Genomic DNA, 19,156 nt, shown 5'->3' with positions numbered 1-19,156 from the left:
TTAAAATGACATCATCATTTACTCACCCTCATGTTGTTCCAATCATATATGACTTACTTTCTTCTGTGGAACATTAAAGAAGGTATTTTGAAGAATGTACTATATTGCAAGTCTTCTAAATTTAAATGATACAGTTCGGTTTGTTTCTTATTCACTGATATGCAGTTAGTGAGGTCCTAAAAAAAAAAAAGTCAGGTTTGGAACAGCATGAGGGAAAACTAAATAAAATCACCAAATGGCAGAGTCATTGTTGTTTTATGTTAGTTTCATTTTTTAACCTTTTCTGTTGTTTGTCTGTAATATGGGTTTATGTATTGTATCTCAGAGTTGATTTCTATGGTGCCAGTAACATGATGGGATACGGGCAGCCCATGGGCGGGGCGGCTGCTCCCAGTTCAAATCCAATGCTCGGGTCACACGAGTGGAAGTGATGATGTCAGAGAGAGAGTGGGACAGCGTGTCTGAATTGGTTGGGCTTGGTTGGCGCCACGACTGACTGACAGCAGAAGGGGAACAGATTGTAGGAGCGAACACTTTGGGGAGTCTATTAGATGAAGTCTCTACCTCCCTCATTCTCAGAGCCAGATTCTCATGCTTGCCTTCAAACAGTCACATACTCAGAGAGAGAATAGAAGTGGAATTCGCAAGGCAGTGTGTGTATTCACTTCCCAGCCGAATGTCATTTTTAAGTGATGTGTTTTTGCTACATCTGCTTGAAGATTTGGTTTTCTGTTCTCTGTTTGATCAGCTTTAAGATGCGATCACATTTACCTTTTCTAGGCAAATTTTCAAAGGCAAAATCCAGTTAGGAATCTGGAATTTTTTTGCATGAGGGCAATTGATTTCCCCTCGCAGATTTTGCTTGTGAATTTGCCGTGTTGACCAACAGAAACCTGCTTGGTGTGACTTTTGTGTGAGCTGTGCTTCACACTTCACTGTTGATAATATACAATTACCCTTTTTGGCCCACAGCTTTTTGCCAAAATTACGCTAATGCGACAGCATCTTTAGTTTCAGTTATTCATTTCTGAAACACTTTAATCATATAGATATATATATATATATGTAACTGTCTGTGTCTCATCATAAGCATGTTTGCAGTCATAAATGAACAGCTAGAAGTCATTTTAGTTAGTAAGGATCTTAAACTTTGATACTGCTGAGGAAAATGTCCATTTTGTGTCTGTGCTTTCAGGTTCATGCAATGATACTCTTGTATTGTCGTCTTTCTAACGCACAGGGTACAACTAAGCCACTTTGACTTTGCTTTCTGTCACATTCGCTCTCAACTCAGGAGAAATCAAGACTTGGGAGGATGAGGGTTCTCACATCCATCTCATAGCAGGACATTTACATTCAGCCAAAGATTTAGTAACACTCCGCAGTCGTCACTGGTCTTTGGAATGATACATTCTAGATGGATCCATGCTGCTGTTTGTCGTTTCAGACCATTGCGGTTTGACCTCAAGAGTGTAATGGCACCATTGATTGTATTGTGCACTCATTACTGAGTGAAGGGTCATTACTGGCAGCGAGAACGGAATTTTGGGACACTGAGGCTGCAGTTTGGACTGAGACCGAATGAATGTTTCACCCTGACTGCTGCCTGGAGAGCAGAATTTGCCATGGCCAAAAAAATCAGTCAGCTTGTGTGCTGTATGTTTGAGCCTAACATCCACTTCTGAAGTATTCAAATGCAATGAGGTTCACGCTTGATCTTATTTTTAACTAGAGCATGTGAAAAGAAGAATCTAGGACCCATTTAAAATTGCTGATAAACAGCCTAAGATGGTTTGCTGGTCTGGTTTACTGGTTTCAGACAGGTTTAAGGCACTTACAGCAACTAGCCTGGCTGGGATACCAACAAGACCAGTTTAAACAAAGTTTGAACAAGACCAGAAATCTGTCTTAGACTGGTTTGTGTATTTTTTATTTTTTTGTTCAGGGTTAAGCAGTTGTACATGCATTAAACATGTCTGTGCTTTTGTGTTTATTTTCAGGTAGTAGTTGTAGATGCTTAAAATGTTCTACCCAGGAAGCGTTTTTTTTTTTTTTTTCTTTTCTCTTAATGACAGTGTATATGATTTGTAAAAGAGTGCATTGCGCTAGGCTTCTCAGCATTCTACAATATTTGGTTGTTTTTATTGTAGACCTTGTTGTGAAGAATTGTTTGCTATTATTATTACTTGCGCTTTTTATACCTTGGTGAATATGTGGTCTGAAATGACACTGTCATTGTGGTCTTGCACATCACTGCCTTCTACTGGACAACAAGTGATCATCAGTGATGTACAGTGGTTGTTTGTATCACATCATTTGTTGCTGAATGTCTGTGTTTATTGTGCAAAAAGTTAAAATTTTAATCTGTGCTGCATTTTTTAGGTTTTGTATGTTTGGTTTTTTTTTTTTTTCTGATTAAATGGGACCATTCCTTTCTTCTAATTAGGCACACGTGAACCTGTAAATACCATATTTGTGATATAATGAGACTTATAACCCTCTGTATATGGTCCAAGGTTTTATCTTTAATTAAAAACTATTGTTATAATGGCACTTTACAATAGCAGCTTGTATGCATGAATCGTTCATTGAAAAAGTTTGATTATTAGACAACATTTAATTTGTGTGCATGCTAGACATTCCAAAACCGCAATCACTGGACGTTCAAAAGACGTCATACTGTATCAGTGGCCTGAAAAGTATTGCTGCTGATTGGATTCATCTCGCCTGGTGGATCTGCTTTCAACCTTCCACTTTAATGTATCTCTCCAGTTTGAGTGATTTGGATCAGAATGTTGCAGTGCTCTATGTAAAGCAATATGGGGTCCTGTTTAAAATTAGATTTACAATTTTGGCACATAGGTAGTCTGTAGAGAAGCAATCATCTTTGAGGTCTTCTACAAAATGCAACTGCTGCGTATACAGTGCACATTTCATTCAACACATAAAATACATGCTTTTGTTTTAAGCTAGAGGTAAATGTTAAAATCTCTATTGCTGTTTTCTTAGTATGCACCAAATATTTCCTTTTTGGAATATGGAGGGCTTGTTTTCAAACACACTTTCAGACTCAAGGAAGAGACTCCGACAGCTGTGTAATGGTTTTCATCGCTCCTTTTGGTGAAACGGTGCTAAAACATCATCATGCCCACGTGAGGTTGTGGAGGTCTTTAACATTCTTCCTCTGTGAACTCTCACCTGAGAGGATGTAACATCACGTAAGTGTCTGTTGTGTTGAAGTGATCCCATCATTGTGGCTCACGGTGAATGTGTAGATACAGTATGTAGGTTACTTGCAAAGTTCCTTTTCAGAAATGCTTTACAAAGGCTTAAATGTGAAATAAGATGAGGAGTAAACATCTTGACTGCAATTAAGCATTGTAATGTGATGGTGCATTTTCTTTAATGACACAAATTCAATAAATGAATAAAATAATCATCATCCAAACTCTTTGGGAGGTGTAGAAATTCTTTACAAATGAGGGTTGTGCAGCTTTATATGCATTGAAATGTATTTTATTTTAAATTTGCATATACGCATTCAACTTTTTATGTTATAATGTTAATTAGTGAATGAAGTTTTAGTAAGAGCAGTGATTGGACAACAAAATGCAGGTTTTAAATACATAAATCATTTTTCCATCTTTGTTTCCACAATTTTGGATAAGCTTTTTTTTTTCTCTGTTCTAAAGAAGGGGGTGTTCCAATACTTTTGTCTATATAGTATAGGTAGTTTTATTCGTAGCAGTGAGTTTCAATAGTTGCTGCCAATTGCAAGAAGAACCACTAGGGGGCAGGGCACACAATCTGCCGGTTGGAAATTAATAGTAGAAGGTAGGAGTTTGTCGTCTATTTAGCTTTCAAATGTAGGCTTTTTAATCACCTTTTTCCTGATAAGAATTTAGGAGGTACTGCACTTTGGAGTAGAAGTCTTTTAAAATATTGCCATTTAGCTTCAGCTGCCTGTTATCTCTCTCCATCTTCTTCATTTCTCCTCTGCTATAAAGATGTCGTGTGCTTCACAACACAATGAACTACTCATTTAGCTCTAAGCCTACTGTGAAATCAACACTTTTGCTTTCCAAGTGTTGCCATTCCTCTGGAAAATGGAGAAAGAAGGTATTCCTCTATAATTTATAGGCACATTTAGGTAGCCTAACTACCTAGTCACTGTATTTCCGTGTGGTGGTCAGTTGTCAAGGCTACCCAAATAATAATAGTGATGTTGCATATCGTTTTTTACACATAATGTGACATCAACTGTGAAACAAGAAGGAAATGTGAGGGTCTGAGGCTCATTTGGTGACACTCTGAACCAAAAAAGACAAGACTACTGTGGTATTTTGATCCCAAATATATCTCCAGGCTATTTCTGACCTACCTACAGTAGAACTATATTTTAATTTCAAATTAGGAAGAAATGTCAGACCTTAATGTGTAAAGAACTACCTGTTTGTTTAGCAGTACCTAGAATTTGAGTAAAGTGTCCCTGTAAAACCACCAGATGGCAGTCAAAATCAACAGAATTAAATTTCTACAACGTTTGAGAGAATTAAAAAAAGGTAACCTTTAATTACCTAACTGAGGCTGAACGTTTGGCACCAAACTGCCTTTTATAATTTAAGTTTTGTAAATGCAAATGGAAATCTACCATCCATAATGTAGCCTACATCTTTTAATGATTTTCCTTTAAAGGTGTTGAATGTATTGAGGGTTTATGAAAATCTGTTCTGCTGTAATATGAAAACAGACAAAGAACGTTAGGTAACACAAAGCCTTGCTCTGATTATTTAACGTTTTGTTGCCCAGTCTTTGTGAATGAGAATAGAATAGACTCAATTTGGCTCTGTTTCAAATCAGGCTAATCGGCTTTTGGGGCAAAATACATTCTCTCTAATCTCAACCTCGCCACTGTCCTCACTGAAGTGCATAGAAAGGTAAAACTGTCATTAAGAAAATCACATTAAGGGGCAGAAAACAACATGTAATCCCATGTTTTCTCTCGTTATTAGTTGTGTTGCTATTGTACCATTCAATGCCCATTTTCATGTACCATAATCCTCTATGCATACAGCTTTTGTCCCGCATACTACCATGAAATCATTGCTTGTATTAATCATTTGCATTGCACCCTTTTAAGGCAGACCTTTAAAAAGGCCAGCTTAGACCAAGATGCTAGACTAGTGAGTGCTCTGTTGACTAGCAAAGCTAGGCTAGCTGCTTTACTAAGCAAATATTGCTGTTTAAGATTGTTAACCTTGTGAATTAAACGGTTTGAAACCATTGGAACCTTCAGACAATTATCATATTTGATATGCTTTTATGGCCCGTACATAAAGTATGATACAGTGAGAATATGCAGCTAAAAAAGGAAATAAATAAATGATTCAGAAAGTAAGATTTAATTCTGATTGCTTGTAATGTAAATCACTGAAATCTTTATAACAGCATAGCAGATTACTTACATAAAATGCATATTAGTTTTCACTCTATATCTCCCTTCATAAAAGGCTTGTCATATTTGATTTTCTTTTCTAAAAGTTGATGTATGGATAATCAAGTAAAGTTATTTACAGTATATGCAGTCCAGTAAATTTATCTTGAAATATTACTAACAATATAAAAGTTATTCTTGCAAAACAACTTTATAAAATGCAATAAAGGTTTCACAGCAAAGAGACACATGTACCACAAGTTGAAGTGGGACAGTTTTTGAATTATACTAAAAGGCCTTTTACTCGCTAAGTCAGAGGGCAGAAGGCATGTAGTAGATTGTGTGCAATAGGTTTTTCGGCAAAGTCTACAATTTAGAGGTCTTAGAAATTAATGTATCAACTACTTACAGTAGGATATGGTTTAAGACATCTGTTGGAAGCACCAGCATTCAATCCTGGGAACTAGCATCCAAAACACGTTCCGAAAGCATTTATAATAATTTGAGGCAATTTAATGTTCTTATAGATGTATAATAATCATAAAACGCCCATTTCTTGTCAATACACATGAGTGTATTAGTAACATATATTATTACATATAACACAAATCATATTGTTGTCCAGCAACCAAATACATTGCTATTGTCTGTCAGTGATGGGCTGCTGAAATGCAAAATCCTTGGTGGATTGCAGCCATTCAAACCTATAGACAGCCTTGACAGGCTCAGATTCAGTGTCTCTGAGCTCTTGTGCGTCCCATGGGTGTACTGTCAGGCCTGGCCGCACTGATCTCGCGTCAGTGTCACCAGTCCTGTTACTGTATTCATGTCATCCTCCGGGATCCTCTGGGAAAGCCCATTGTTTCCCTTTCATTTGAAATCGGTCGCTTTGAATGGTACAATGATCAAGCAAAATAATCATCTGGCCTTTGTTTTAGACAGCCCACCTTAATAGGAGAAAATAAACTTATGGTAATGAAGCCTTATCATGGGCAATTCAGATGTGAGAGTGATGGGCTTTGCATGCCAGTCAAGCAGAATCATCCAACACAAGCCCCACCATTGCAATGAGGTGCTGACAACCAATTGTCTGAGTTCCAGAGGATGCTAATGCTTCAAGTCTGCCAAAATATGCCTCCCTTTCTCTGAACAGCACTGCTTTCATTTAAAAAATATTGCTCACTCATATGACCTCCAGCTTATTATTGACAATATAGTACATCATGTAATGCTAACTCTGGTCAACAAATCTCCAAGAGTGCTGATAAAACAGTCTGACAGCACTAGGACTTTTCACTGTTTGTATCACACTGCATGTCTGTGTTTGTTTTAGACAGGCTGCCAGTCTGTTCATTAGTGGAGACATTTTTTAGTTACTCTTTCTGCAGGTTACATCGGTATGCTTGTAGGGGATGGCAACTGACTCTTAATGAGTAAGTTGTTGATTCATTCATTCAACCAATTCATTGGTTAATCAGGACTGAAAAAGAGACTTTGGGCTTGTCCAAATAGCCACACTTGTACCCACACTTGTCTACGTACATGACATATTTCCCATGTTTGGCCCAAGTGTTCAAGTGGGCGTGAGACACACTTACCTTTATAGTGTTGTAAAAAATGCAGAACTTTATTGTGATTTTAATACTTTGGATTTTAAAATAAACTTCTAAATGTCTATTCAGTAGTCAGATTACACAATTTTGTGATTGTGGTGCTTCGAATTAAGCGATAAAAGGCAGTTGTAAATGTTGTACCAAATACACATACTCATCTTCACACTTTATGTTTTACTACCAAATTATATATTAAATTTACATTTACATTTAATAATTTACCAAATGAGAAGAACAATTGAAGCATATGTAATATCTAATTACTATTCATACTTAACTCCCATTGCAAGGGTTTCTGAGTCATCTAGCAAGATCTCAGCAAAAGGTCTCGCGTGTGTTAAGGGCACTGCTGCGTTTTGGCATTTTTAAGACCTGGCACAGGTTTGTGTGCAAATTTTTTTCTGTTTGGTTGTTGTGTTATGTGGTGGAAGAGTGTGTATTTTGTGTGTTTTGGAAGAGCTATATTTTTGTGTGTTTTTGTTTTTTTCTCTAAAGATTTTTTTAAAAACCCTGACTGATAAACTTTAAGAACCAAACACCACTAGAGAGACACGCATTGGTTCTGCTGTGATTTTGTTTGGAAAATAAACAAAATAACTGGTAACTTTGTATTTAAAATGTGAGTACTTATTGATCAATCTAGCTTTGATTGAACAGTTTTATCAATGCATTATCCCACTTTTTAAAAAATTTCCTGTTGCTTTGTAGGAACCATAGAATGTATAAAACATGGACGCAGTGTCCGTGACGTCACCCGTAGTTTTCTGAAGAACGTTTTTGAAGCTCAAAGTGGGCGGAGCGGGCCGTCGCCATCTTGCCAGTGCATCACTCCAGGATCATTGAAAATGGGCAAAAAGGCGGGAGCTGGTTGCTGAAGCCACGCCCACTTCACTCGACAGCAGTGTCAGCAGCAGCAATCCACCTTTCTCTCAAGTGGTCACGGCCTTAATTATGCAGAACTTTAAGGCTTAATATAATTTAAACAGATATATATATAAAAAAAAAATTCACCCCCCTCACAGTTGTCATAAAGGGCAAAATTAGCTATATAGACCAAAATCTATATTTTTCATACCAGGCTGTAAAGGGTTTTTTTATTTTTTTTTTTTTTTTTTTTTTTTTCTTGTTTCTTTTCTGCTATAAAGTTAGGCATTTTAACATGGGGGAATCTTTGGGATTGACTCCCTTTTGGAGCCAGACTCTAGCGGCCAGTCGATGAATTGCAGTTTTAGTCACTTCCTTGTTGGCTTCACCTGTGGGAGGTTGCCGCTTGGTAGGAACAGCACTCTTACTTGTGTGATATAACTTTAAGAGATAGTTTATCCAAAAAATGGAAATTCTTTTATCATTTACACACTCACATGTTGCTCCAAAACATGTTTTGGAGCAACATGAGAGTGCGTAAATGATAAAAGACTCACTGCAGTATAACTTGCTTTCTTCTGCCAAAACATAAGATATTTTTTAGAATCTGAGAATGTTATATATATTTGTTATTAAGTCACCAAAACTGTTTGGTTACCAACTTTCTTAGATAATATATATAGTATATTGTGTGTGTGTGTGTTCTACGGAGAAAAGAAAGTCATACTGGTTTGGAGGTGGAGGTGAGTAAATTTTCGGGTGAATGAGCCCTTTATAGAGAACAAGCTGCTTGGTGGGAGAGGGCGCTATTGTTCCAAATAAAGTATTTTCAACCAGAAAGACCAAAGCTGTTTCCATGGATAAATATCACTGCAACGGGTTAATTAAGGTTAAAAAAAAAAAAAAAAAAAAAACCCTACAAACTTTAATTGGTTTGCAGGTTATAGATAACTTTGTTAAATGAAGTGAATTGTGCTAGTACATAATGCAAATCCTTTGAGAATACACATTTAGGAAACTTTAATAACCTATTTGAGGCACAAGTGAATGTACTTTTAAGTAAAGTGCTTACCATGACTTTCTGAGGTGACAACTAGAACAAGAATTACATGCTGTGATTTTATTTAAAGTGATGATGTTAAATTGACTTTATAAGAGTGATCCTGTACTCCAAACACATTTCCCTTTATCTTAAGTAAACATATTATCTTTAGTAATATGTTTGATCATGATATCAGTCATACATTTATTCAAGGATGCATCGAATTGATCTAAAGTGACAGTACAAAAGATGTTTTTCAAATCACTGCAGTTCTTTTGATTTTTTTTTTTTTTTAAATCATGCAAAAATGTAGCAAACTTTCCACAAAAATATTCAATGTTTTTAATGTTTTTTCTTGAGTGCCTAAGCAGCATATTAGAATGATTTCTGAAGGATAATGTGACTGGAGACTGGAGTAATAATGCTAAAAATTCAGCTTTTCCATTACAGGAATAAATTACATTTTAAAATATATCCAAACAGCAAACAGTTATTTTAAATTGCAATGATATTTCATAATATATATAATCTTTTCATCAAATGGAAAAAAGTATTACTGACCCCAAACTTCTTTGAACAATATATATGCTATATCTTCCAATGTGCATAGTTTCATCATCCAGTGCTGCTGTACTATTTTCTGCTATTGCCATGTCAAGATTCCTGCTAATTTGAACAGCTTACATGCCCCTTCTTGCTATCTGCACCTGGATCAGTTAAGAGCACCTCAGTAGAGCCGTCACATTCCTGCTAATTCTTTGATGAATCGGAGCAATTGTGGACTTTTACGGCCACTGGAATGAGCTCTGTGCACGGGCAGGACAGGAGGGGGCAACCAAGCACTCATAAACAAGCCTCTCTCTGACAGATCGGCCGATTCACTCAAATGCAGCGGCACCATTAATGGCTCTTGTAAAACCACTGGTGACCTTTAAATACATCTCCATGCCAAGGTGCGGCCGCCATCTGCAGTCGATTATAGATGCAGCAGGAGTCTGATTTATCTTGAAAATATTGTGTTTGTCTTACTTTAAAGTTGTGTTGTTTTGGAAAGAGGTGAAAGCGCTTTGTTTTACGATAAAGGAAAAATATGGTGTTCTGGACGTCATAAATGGGGCATTTGGTTTTATCCATAATGTCTTGGGAATTGGATGAGGTATAGTAGCATAGATCTGTATTTTTAAATTTCACCTTTTTTCATTGCCAATGCCATTGAAAATATTGAGTTCCTATACTCAGTTGCTAGCATGGCTACACCTACAGACTTTTTTCTGGGTGTTTATTGAAATAGCCAGTATGACGAGTGTAAATAGATGTTGTAGGGGAGTCAGTCTCCTAGGAAATAAGAAGAAGACTGCAGCGCTCTCACTTCGCCCATAAACGCCAGTGTGTTTTGTGCCATTACTGCAGGGAGCCATGGTGTTTGGGTTTGTGTCATTATTTCTTATCTGTGTTGAGCTTTAACTGTTTGAATAAAGTTCAGAATATATGATATATGTTAGAATTTATTCTGTCTCCTCATATCACCAAACTGGCAAATCACGGTGACAGAGTTAGAGAGAAAGCAGGATAAGCCAATTACAGGTGGCTGGGCCGGCAAACCCACCCTAGAGAGCGCTGTGGAGATTAAAAAAAGTTCTGTCATTCGCTTATCTTCTGATTTCCCGTTCATCCCCGATAACAAAATTAGCTAAATGATTTAGATGGAGGCGGCTTCAATGATGGCGACCCCGTGCCAATGTTCTTTTGGGTTATCCATCAAATCCAGAAGCTTTTTGGGTGGTGTGGGCCTTTTTCCCTTTAGGAGCCAATCAGAAGGTCTATTTTTAGCCAGCGCTAACACAGCGGCCTTCTAAGTGGCAGATGGTATTTGGGGGGGAGTGGGTTGCAATTTACAGTAAACAGATTCTTTATCCTTGGCAGGTCATGGGGAGTGCTAGAACACTGCGGCCATTTAATAATGGAGCATTCCTGCAAATATAGGCCTGAGGAGTCTTGGGAAATGTTATGCTCATATTATCCGCAATTGAAAACATAATGCGTTTTGTCTAGGTGGAACATGTATGAACCATGTACGCTGCCAGACAGTAGTTCCCCTTTTAATTTTGAAGTCAGGTGGATTTTGAATGCAACTTTAAAGCAGAGTTACTTGTAAGTGCATGTCGATCACTATTCCACGTTATTAAACTATACTATTAAAACCTTCGGGTCGGTAAGATTTTTTTAATGTTTTGTAAGTGTCCTGTGCTCACCAAGGCTGCATTTATTTGATCAAAGATACAGTAAGAACAGTATTAATGTGAAATATTATCACAATTTTAAATTTGTTTTTTGTAGTGTAATTTATTAATGTTATTAATGTCTGATAAGCTACTACTAAATATATTGTAGAAACGTAATTTTCTGTAAAGTTGCTTTGCAATGATTTGTATCATGAAAAGCACTATAGAAATAAACTTTGGATTTAATTGAATTAATTTATTTTAGCTGTTACTCCAGTCTTAGAAATTGGTCTTCTTAGAAATATGCTGATTTGGTGTTCAAGAAATATGTATTATTTGTTGAATATTTATTGACACACACACAAATGTTTGAACTCAGTATGTACAGTAAAAAAAGAACTACTGATTCAGAGATTTTCAAACTTTTTGTTGCCAAAGTTATAAACGTTTTTTATGTATTAAGATTAAATAATGCTAAATGAAATGTTTTGTTATTATACTGAAGCCAAAGCAGATTGTTAAAATATCTGTAAATGTATTTTTTTTCTACGTACATTTATAGAATTTTTAGAGATGTAAACCTGAAAATAAACATTTTCACTTAAAGCGGTCGTATGATGCGATTTCAAGTTTTTCTTCTCTGTGGAGTGTTACGAGCTGTTTGTGAATAGGATCCCTAAAATTGCAAAGACTGAAATCTCAAACCCAAAGAGATATTCTTTATAAAAGTTAAGACCCGTCCATGCCCTCCTAAAATGCCTCATTTAAACACGCCCCCACATCTCTACGTCACAATGTGGGAAGATTTGCATAACGCCGCCCAAATGTTCACGCACAGAAAGAAGGCATAACTTTATTGTTACCATGTTGTGAAGACGCTGTGTGTTTCGTTGCGAAAGCGAAAATACTTTGTTTGGCCTTCCAAAAGAGGACACAACTAGAAATCAGTGGTTAAGTTGTATTTACAACATTGTTCCAGAACAGCTCAACCCAAATTCAGATGTGTGCAGCGCATTTTATGTTTGGCTTTTTAATGGTGGTGGGAGTTGGATACAGTTTTGTCTGTTCTGACTCACAGTCTGTAAATACATTTACATATTTAAAGGATTTGCCACTGATGATTCAAACGCACAGTTTTGAGCAGTGTAGAGTAGCGCTTGTTGTTTGTTGTTTGTCCAATCACAAATGCAGACATGGGTTAACCCTAACCTAATCCTAACCCTAACCCTAAATGCGATGCAACACAACCTGAAAAAGACAGTATAAGTCATTATAATCTGTAATTATGTCCCAACTGGATGCAACAAAAGCCTCTGTTTCCGTCACACACTTGAGGCATTCGGCCAATCACAACACACTGGATAGCTGGCCATTCACAGCACACCTCGCTTTTCAGACCGATGAGTTTTGTAAAAAACGATGTGTTTCAGAAGGCGGGGCATAGAGGAGAAACAATAATGTACAGTATGTGTAAAATAATGTTTTTTGAACCTTAAACTGCATAAACTCCTTTCATAACACCAAATAAACAAAATAATGTTCTTTTTATCAACATCATATGACCCCTTTAAATTATAATGTTGAGGACTTTACAGACTTTTTCTTTCTTTTTTTAAAGCAGTTGTACTGTTAACTTTTTCTCTTGAATTTTACATAAACACCCTAGAACAATCTTGCTGTACCTGGACCCCAGAGTTACTGAGTTATTTATATTTAAATAGGCATGCCACACGCAAAAAAAAGGTCCAGTTGTTACAATCTTGAAATCATAAAAATATAGGCTCTATTATTGACAGATATGGTATCTTCGCTACATGCTTCACCAAGTAGTGATATTCCCCTCACGGCTTAATGGATGATGAGGAGGGAGAGCATGAGAGGCAAGTAGCCTAATGTTACGTCGTATGCGGCACAGATGCAGAATGCATTAGATCTGGCATTTGCAGCACATTGTGAGCTCAGCGGGATAGCATCTCTGCATAAAGTGAGTGCCTCTCAGCTTAAAGATAAGCAGCAGCATACAGCCTCAGTTTGTAACTCAATTTTTTTATTGTTTGGTTTGGCTTGTTTCTTTTTTTTTTGTATTTTTGTATTAGATATTTTAGTTTAGTTATTTAAAACCCGAATGAAAACAAAACAATCAGACTAAAACTCTAACTAAATCTACAACTACTGATACACTTGCATAAGAATATATGTCCTTAAAACATTACGTTTTCATCTTGATTTTTTTTCACCGTTAACACTTTTTTATTTACAGTACAATACAAATCAGATACATCATTGTAAAACAATAAGCTACTGTAGTTACTTAGAGATTGGTTGTTTTTGGTAGTTTACCAACAAAGAATATCCGGTGTATTTATGTGTTGTATGTGCCTTTTGTAAAAGACTTAAAAAATAATTTGTTCCCTTGAAGGAAGTTGTCTCCTTGAGCTGTTTACTTGTGTCACTGTCAGCTGTGGCCTGAAGGAGGCTAAGGTGTAGAATTATGTAGTGCTGTGACACAGTGTAAGAAGACAATGTCCTTGCTTTTGGGAGAAAATGGACTCATGTATTGACAGTCTTGAGGGACGGTTGTTTTATGAGACACAAAGAAGACAACGTTTCCTGCTTGAGACAATGATGGACAGCCTAACAGTCAATGACTGACCACCATTATTGACTAATCACACAGTTAAAAACTCATTTTTCATTCTGTCCTCTACAGGACGTGTAACATCTGCATGGTGCTTTCCACAAATTTTCTTGCATTTCTAAAATGTTCAGAGAGAAGAGGAATTTTTTTAAATGTTTATTTTAAGGGATGTGTTTAATATTTATTTTTTTCTATTCATTTCATATGACAGTCGCAATTTTTTTACCTGCATTGTTGACAAAATTTGGGGCATGTTTGAATATAGTTAAATGTTATCTAAAAGTTAATAAAAAATTATAGATGATAGGGTTGCAAAATACTGTAAGAAGTCAGCACTTAGTATTTCTTAATTTTTTCTTTAATATGATTTTTTTTTTATAAAATAAGTTTGCAACAAAAAGGATTATTATATATTTTTTTAATTATTATTATTTTTACTTATTTATTTGTAATTGGAAAGTCATGTGCTAATTAGACAATGTTTCAATTTTCACTGTTTTATCATTTAAATTTGAAATCAAAGTCAAGTAGGTCAAAACCTGTGACCTTTGGTCTTTTAAACAATCAACTTTTCATGCTAGTTTCATTTTGTTTTAGATAATGGTTTATCTTGCATATCCAATAGCTCTCACAACAGCAATCACAACATTTGCCTCTATTGCTTTGAAAAAGTCATGGGATGCCGCTGTATCAGAATTCTGATGCGTTCGTAGAGAACAGACACTACATGATTAATAAATATATCCACTACAGTTAAAAGTGCCTTTCTATCTGTACCCCAGTTGGAAATTCTAGAAAAAGGAAATCATTTATTTAAGATTAAACAGTAAATTCTATTTTGTTTATCACGGGAGTAAGGACTTCATGCATGTTATCCTTTAAACTGTGTGTACCGTCAAAGAGATAATGCATTTGAGATCAGCAATCTGTAAAGACAGCGCAGAGGACTGGGAGGAGCAAAGGGAGTTATAGGAAGCCATGCTGGGTCCATCTAAATTACACAGTTCATAAAACTGTAATAGGGAGACGATCAGTAGCTTATATCAGTAAGACTTCGCAGGGTATTTACCTTTTTATATGGGCGTAAATTTTACAGGGACCAAGGACAGCAGAAACCTTGGTGTCTTGACTATGGGTGTGGGTTTTGAGGTGGGAGGGGAACGGGGGGATTTGAGGAGATACTTTAATGCTACAATGTTATTATTTAACAATCCTGTCTGAATTATGTCAGCCTCAGATGTCATTTGTGCACGGTTAATGTAATCCTATATTTTATAATATAAGAGACATTGGTGATACAAGAGAGAAATTAAACAGTTTAGAGCACTTGTTGCCAGGGATAATGCTCAAATATACAATTCATCATAATTATGCAGAATATTTAAATGCTAAATGTCCTTATTGACAAATCAGAATCTGTCATAAATGAGAACTTAATGGATTACCTTACCTGTGTCTTTATGATGACCTCATACATTTATTGCCTCATCTGTGAGAGCAGTGTAATTGCTAGTATTCTTACTTAGTCTCGTCGTGTTAGAAATATTTTATGGATAATAGTGGTTAAGTCAAGGTATTAAAAATCACATTTGCATTAGCAATAATGAGAGATTTGTGTTGATGTCAGAGACGACATCATCAGTTACCATATTAATGCCCTTACAAATTATTGCCATCTTAGTGTGTGACCTCAGAAGGGGATTTGTAAGTGACCTCAATAATTCACTTTGAAATCATTTGTGACTCTTTGAAAGCATCAGTATATTTTACATCAATTAATTTGGCAAATGCAAACATGCACATATACAGTTTAAGTGTTTTGAATGCAACTGAACTGTAACCCAAACAAGCAACATCAAAAAAGGTAAACATGCAAACATAGATTTATTATGTACTGTACTTGTATAGAGAAGTAGAAATAATGTTTAACATTTTATATACACTGCTGTTCAATTTTTATTTATTATTATTTTTTTAAGCAAAGATGCATTGATCAAATGTGACTGTAAAGACATTTAGAATGTTATAAAGATTTCGGTATCAAATAAATCTGTTCTTTTAAACCTTTGTCAAACAATTCTGCCAAAAAGTATTACAAGTACAACAAATATCAATATTGATAATCAGCATATTGAAGCATCATGTGACTAATAAATGCAATCTTGACCAAATAAATGCAGCCATTAAACATATTTACTCACTGCTTTTGAATCTAGATTTCTTAGGTTATTTAAGGATATATGATAAGCCAGTTTTAAGTATAATGGCCACTGAATGGTGCATGAAGTGTCATAGATGAAAGGATCTTTTTTCATTGACTCAGATTTCCACAGGATTTTGTTCCCTTCAGGTCAGCAGTCAACACTCACAAGCAAACTAATTTACACCGCAATCAGGCTCATTGCCAAAGATGAAAGAAGGACATGTTTACTTTCTTTGGCCTATGTGACTATTAATGAGTGTGCTTGTGACAGGACTTTTCAATGCAGACGAGCTGTCAACTCTGAAAAGTAATGAAAGTCTAACATATATATATATTATATAGTAATTTTATTAAGACTAAAAATATGAAAATAAATGAAAAAGAAGTAGTACTTAGAAGCACATGAAAGACCAAGATTTGTATTTGCAAGTGGGCACATAAACATTATAGAATCATTTAGAAAACTCTGATCTATAATGCTGACAAATGATTAATCGTGATTAACCACATCCAAAATAAAAGTTTGGAAACACTTTAGAATAGGGAACACTTATTCACTATTAACTAGAACTTTTCCCTCAGTAAGGTCATGTAGAATAAGGCATCAATATGTACTTAATTACTACTAATAAATGGCTAATATTCTAGTAATATGCATGCTAATAAGCAACTAGTTGAGAGACCCTAACATAAAGTGTTACCAAAAGTTTTTGTTTGCATAATATGTGTGTGTACTGTGTGTGTAATGTTTATATATAAAATATATTTATATAAATATAAATTAATGTAAATTATTTATTTTATTAATTTTAAATAATAATTTAAATATTTGTTATTTATTTTATAATTTATACATGTAAATATTTTCAAAATATATACTGAATTTGTGTGTCTTTATATATACATAATACATATATAGTAAACACATATGTAAACAAAAACTTTTATTTTGGATGCGATTAATCGTGATTAATCGTTTGACAGCACTACTGATCTATAATGTATATAGAGTCTTGAAATGATATGTATTATTTAATCTGCATATAGACATCTGTGAATGCAACTTGAATGCACAACATGTCCTAATAACAAATGCCTGACTTGGAGGTACACTTCACTTGTGGCAGAATAATTCAGCACTGGTGTAATCTATTTTTCTTGCATCTTAAAAGGCAACAATTACCTAATAGCTTAAAAACACTCCCATTGCTGTCATGTCTGCTTTATTTAACAGAGAGAACCTTCGTAATGTAAGACTGAACCTCTACAAACCCTAAAGAACAGAAAATCACATTACATTTTACACTGTCATCTTCAATACAGTATTTCCCAGTCAGTTTGAAATGAGAGTTATTAACATGTCTAACTCCAGTGTGTCAGGAACCCTTTTAAGACCACCCCCCCCACCCCACCCCTAATGACTACGTGTGGAACGAGGTGTTGAGAGGTAGAGATTAGCACCCTGTGAACGTTCCCTCTGAATAGAGTACTCTCTGAGTACATTAAGGGCTGGAAAATGACTATGTCACAGCAGTACACCATCTGGAAAAGGTCATCCACACGGTGCTTAGATACCAAGGTGATGTTATTTTAAGCGTTATCCGGAGCAATTAAAACCCAGGGACAAGGAGCGAGAACAACTGTGGATATTCAGAACTCTGATTGAAATGTCGTGCTGCCTCACAAGTGAATCTTTACTGAATTAATTCCCTCAGCAGAAATATTAGAAGCAGAGTGATAGACTGAGAATGACGTGGAGGCTGTCAGAGCAGAGATCAGTGTTATTAGCAGATGGCGGCTCATTTCAAATTTGAAAAATCTGTTTCTGTGTATAAAAGTTGATGGGATGATTTTTAGAAATCTTTTTAAACACCATTCCTTCACAATATGACAACATACTTAAGGAGATTAAAAAAAAATTATTTTTAATTAAAATGGATTTATATATGTTATATATGTTATTAAAGATGTCATGGTAATAAACAGAAGTGTTAAGGCCTATAAAATAAAAAAAACTATAATTTAAATATATACAGTAGTATAATATTAATACTTTAATAAATTGAATAAATATACTTATTATATATATATATATATATATATATATATATATATATATATATATATACACACACACACACACACACACACACACACACACACACAGTGAGGAAAATATTTATTTGATCCCCTACTGATTTTGTAAGTTTGTCCACTTACAAAAAAAAAAATTTTTATTGGTAGGTTTTTTTATGGTAGGTTTATTTTAACAGCTAGAGACAGAATACCAACCAGAAAATCCAGAAAAACACATTGTATAAAGGTTAGAAATTGATTTGCATTTCAGTGAGTGAAATAAGTATTTGATCCCCAAGCAAAGCATGACTTAGTACTTGGTGCAGAAATCCTTGTTGGCAAGCACAGCAGTAAGACGTTTTTTGTAGTCAGTCGCCAGGTTTGCACACATCTCAGCACGGATTTTGATCCACTCATTTTTTTTACAGATCCTCTCTAAATCCTTAAGGTTTCTTGGCTGTCGTTTTGTCAACTCCAAATTTCAGCTCACTCCACAGATTTTCTATAGGATTGAGGTCTGGAGACTGGCTAGGTCACTCCATGACCTCAATGTGCTTCTTCTTGAGCCACTCCTTTGTTGCCTTGGCAGTATGTTGTGGGTCATTGTCATGCTGGAAGACCCATCCATGACCCATCTTCAGTGTTCTGGCTGAGGGAAGGAGGTTCTCGTCCAAGATTTTACAGTTCATGGCCCCATCCATTTGCCCCTCAATGTGGTGAATTCGTCCTGTACCCTTAGCAGAAAAACAGTCCCAAAGCATAATGTTTCCTCCTCCATGCTTGACTGTAGGGATGGTGTTCTTGGGGTCATAGTCAGCATTTCTCTCCCTCCAAACACGGCGAGTCGAGTTAATGCCAAAGAGCTCAATTTTGGTCTCATTTGACCGTTCTCCTAAGCCTTCTCTGAATCATTAAGATGTTCTTTGGCAAACTTTAAACGGGCCTGTACATGTGCCTTCTTGAGCAGGGGGACCTTGCGGGCGCTGCAGGATTTCAGTCCTTTTGGGTTTTTTTTGTGGGGAATGTTTTGCTTGGTGACTGTGGTCCCAACTGCCTTGAGATCA

Source organism: Cyprinus carpio, chromosome B19 (assembly GCF_018340385.1).
Source record: "Cyprinus carpio isolate SPL01 chromosome B19, ASM1834038v1, whole genome shotgun sequence".
NCBI classification, from domain to species: Eukaryota; Metazoa; Chordata; class Actinopteri; order Cypriniformes; family Cyprinidae; genus Cyprinus; species Cyprinus carpio.
The sequence above is the reverse complement of the archived record's forward strand: the minus strand, read 5'-3'. Positions refer to the sequence as shown.